The 4,019-nt window shown below is 43.3% G+C and overlaps 1 non-coding gene across 1 annotated transcript; it reads right to left on the bottom strand.

Moving 5' to 3' along the window:
• Window positions 1–768: 768 nt before the first annotated feature.
• TRNAD-GUC (transfer RNA aspartic acid (anticodon GUC)) lies at window positions 769–842 on the bottom strand. Its single transcript has one exon. It is a non-coding gene; the product is annotated as a tRNA-Asp (tRNA).
• Window positions 843–4,019: the final 3,177 nt, after the last annotated feature.

Here is a 4,019-nt window from a genome sequence, read left to right as displayed (position 1 = left end):
ACCTAAATGTTTAAATATTCTTGGGAATTAACTGGTCCAGTCAGTTGATCGAAAGTTTTTACCCTATCTACCTGACCCAGTAGTTCCCGAAGAATATTTAAACATGGCTTACTAGGAAATAGTGGAAGGTGTGTGGAGTGGAATTTCTTCCACTTCACACAACTCCGAACTATCCCTAAACACTTTCACTCTATGAGCATTAACGAGGAAAGGAACAGAGATAGCATTGACTCCCTGAATTTCCACTGCTCCATGCGCTCGAATGCCAACAATTGTGTAAGGCCCTCTCCACTTGGACTTCAGCTTCCCAGGCATGAGCTTGAGCTTTGACTGAAAAAGGAGTATTTTCTGCCCGACCTGCAGCTCCTTGACCCGAAGGTTTTTGTCGTGCCAGAGTTTGGTCCTCTCTTTATACCACATGACTGAATCATATGACTCCAACCTCAATTCCTCTAGCTCCTGCAGCTGCAGCTTCCTCTCTTCCTCACAGGCATGAGCCTTCATATTCATTTCCTTGACAGCCCAATACGTTTTGTGCTCTATCTCCACGGGTAGGTGGCATATTTTTCCAAATACCAATCTGTAGGGTGACATTCCTATTGGTGTCTTGATGTAGGCCCAGAGAGCATCACCCAGACGCTTGCTCCAGTCCTTCCTTGATGTATTCACCGTCTTCTCTAGGATGCCCTTGATCTCTCGATTTGAGATTTCAGCCACATATCACACACGGCACAAACCGCACGTCTACTCTAGCTCTTTTCAAAATGGCGCCGTTGCCGGGGATCGAACCCGGGTCACTCGCGTGACAGGCGAGAATACTTACCACTATACTACAACTTAGCACAGGGAAGTAAAGGATCGATCCCACGAGGACGAAGGTGTTACGAAACTGCATTTGAGAATGTTTTGGGGAAAAGGGTTGGCTGCTGCCACGCAATTTGTGGGTCGAGAACTTAAACTACTGGGTCTGAGAGATAAAAAAAAACTTTACTCTACCTACTGGGTCTAAGAACTGGGAGCGTACGGAACATACATGACTTAGAGAAACTGAGATATTTTAAAGTTCTAAAACAGCTGGAGTAAACTTAACTAGACAGACTTTCCTAATTTGGACAGACAAGCATAAAGCGAAAAGTAAAGAAAAATTTCCTTAAACTACCAGGGTCTGGAAAAGCATGCAGAAAAGTAAAAAAGACAAAGCAGATCGTACTGACAGGTCTAGGGGACAATGCAGAAAAATTAAAGTACATGCTGAAAAGTACTGTCATAAAGCAGATCTGGTTCTAACTACCAACAACTTCATCTTCTTCGAGAATCAAACGAGAATAGCAGATAAAACAGAGTATTAAACACCATGTAAACAGAGCAAACTTCAGCTCTAAACTTAAAAGAAGAAATTAAAGCCTAAACTAACAGATCTACGCTACTGGACCTAAAGGATGCAGAAACAGAAAGTAAACAGCTGATAAGGCTAATTTCATGCATCGGTATGTGCAAAGTAATGTTATAATTTGCTGGGTCTAACACGTTTCCTAAGCCAGGTGTGTGAAGAAAATGGCTAGATCGAGGAAGTTATGGAGGAGATGGTCTAGCAGGAGAATGGGACGAAATGAGCAGGAATTACGAGGAAATTGGCGTGATAAAGGGAGTCTACAGCTGAGGGCAACAAAGTCATTATCAATACCTCGCTGGACCCACTAAAGCGCCTATAAATAGAGAGGAGCATGCAGCGCAAAGGGAGGATAGTTTTTACTCTTCTTAGCTCATACATTTACACACACACTTGGGAAAAATTCTGGGGGATAATCGTGATAGGGGGGGGTACTTTCTAAAGATCTCGAGTTTGGTAACACCGTCCTAGTGAGGGCGAAGATACAATTGTTTTAATTGTAGCTGTTTTTTGCTAGTTTCCACCGTCGAACTTCACTTTTGGGAGTCGACTTTGATGTTGATAATGTTTAACTGCTTATCGCTCATGGATCTGAGTTTAGCTGTTTAATTTCAAGTTATTTTGCTTAGATCTCTCTGCTGTTAGCGTAATTCTTAAATTGCTATGTCGATCTCTGCTTATTTCGTTATTAAGGTGTTTGATGTGGAATTTGGTGACAGATCTGTGGTTGATTGGGTGTTCGGAGCTTAAATTTGTAAATCTGACGTGATGGAGAATTTCTTCTGTTTGGAGTCCGTGTCGGACGCTTGGATCCGGAGTGGATTTAGCGTCTGAAGTTGGTTCTGGCGTGTGAAAGAAACAGTAGTTGATAGACTTGTTTTATTTCCTTTGTTTTCTATTTCACTTCGTCTAGGTATGCAGATCTGTTAAGTTCTTCGTTAGTTATGCATAGATTTGATTTCAAGTTAGTAGCCCTGTTTTTGATTTGCTTATGTGTTTTCTCAAGAAGTTTTATGCGAATGTGGTTGTAGAAGACGATGTCACTGTCAGTTAGTACGAGAGTTAGTTATTCTGCCACTTTCCAGTCGTACTCTGCTTTTTCTTAGATGTGGTCTCACCGTAGAATTATCTCCTAGGTCTAGCTATTAGGTTAAGTTTCTTTCTAATATTCCCAAGTCAAGTTAATTTTAATTTTTCCTCAACCCAAGAAAATGCGTGGCAGCAGCCAACACCAAAAATACTCCCAAATCCTTGATTACGAGTCTTACGCATCCTTCTCTGTGGGATCGATCCCTACTTCCCTATACTAGGTTTAGTAAAGTGGTTGAGGGTTTTTGAAGCGGGGAAGTACTTGTGTGTCCGACGACCGGGATTCCGCACAACCTACGAGTTCCTAGACCAAGTGATCTAGTGGATTTGCTGGATCTCTGGAACATGCCTTATTTGAATATCGCAACACTGCACACACACTACACTTGTATTGTCACATCCCGAGAAGCTTCAAGTGGCGTCGTTGCTGGGGATGGATGGCGTTTGCTGTTATTAAGGATTTGGTGTAAATATTCTAATTTTTGTTATTTTCTTTCTCCCTGACAGTTTATGAAAGCGGGCTTCCAATCTGGAAGTTGGGCAAGTTCATCTGGATCAGGGAGTGGCCAGTACGAGTGGCGAATCAAGGAATCTACATCTACCATCACTATTAGATCAGGATTGAGAACGGAAGATCCATTCTCGTTCGAGTCAGAAAGTGAAAAGGAGTGGAATTCATCGACAGAGGAGAATCCAGGGACATTAACCGAACCAGAGCATTCCGAGACCGAGGAGGAGAAGGACCCAGATATGGCTCATCTACTAGACCCCGATCCGGAAATAGGGTCGCTCACCGCACATCTTGACGGTGAACCCGCTCATGCTATAGTCTCGAATCCACGACGGAGGTCGATCAACATCAAGACAAATGTGCTTGGAGTTCTACCTACTTTCTCTGGGCGTAGGAATGAATGCCCTTATGAATTTCTGAACGAGTTCAGTAAACTATGCAGCATTCAGAAGCGACCCAACGAGGCAACAGAAGAGGACTACCGTCTTCGAGCAATTCCGTTTGCTCTCAAAGGGGAGGCGAACACTTGGCTGCTGAGGCTTCCACCGGACTCGATCAACACGTGGAAGGATTTTAAATTGGAATTTTTGGATTACTTTTTTCCATCTAATAAGACGAATGCCTTGAAGAAGGAGATTCAGGAGTGCAAACAAGAATACGATGAGTCCCTAAGTTCTTATTGGTCCCGCTTCAAGGGGCTGCTGGATGCTTGTCCAAACCACAGGATGATAGAAGCGGAGACTTACTATTTGTTCTATGAAGGTGCAAACCCTGAATCAAAGGACTTGATGAACTCCTCGAGCGGGGGAAATTTTACTAAGAACAAAGCAAGTGAAGCCAGGGAAACGCTGGGGAGATTGATTGAGGCAAAGAAGGCCTATGATAACCCGCGAAGCATATTGAGGAGAGGATCAGCTAATGCAGTGATGGATCAAGAAGACAAGAAGGTGGAAGATAGGATCGATAAACTGGAAAAGGCCTTGCTAAGTGCGATCGAGAAATGCAATCCGCATGCTCCAGTGGAAAATG

The sequence above is a fragment of the Salvia hispanica genome, chromosome 4 (genome assembly GCF_029641045.1).
Source record: "Salvia hispanica isolate PSC_SH4W2 chromosome 4, Shi_PSC_v1, whole genome shotgun sequence".
Lineage (NCBI taxonomy): Eukaryota > Viridiplantae > Streptophyta > Magnoliopsida > Lamiales > Lamiaceae > Salvia > Salvia hispanica.
This window is presented reverse-complemented; position numbering and strand designations above follow the sequence as displayed.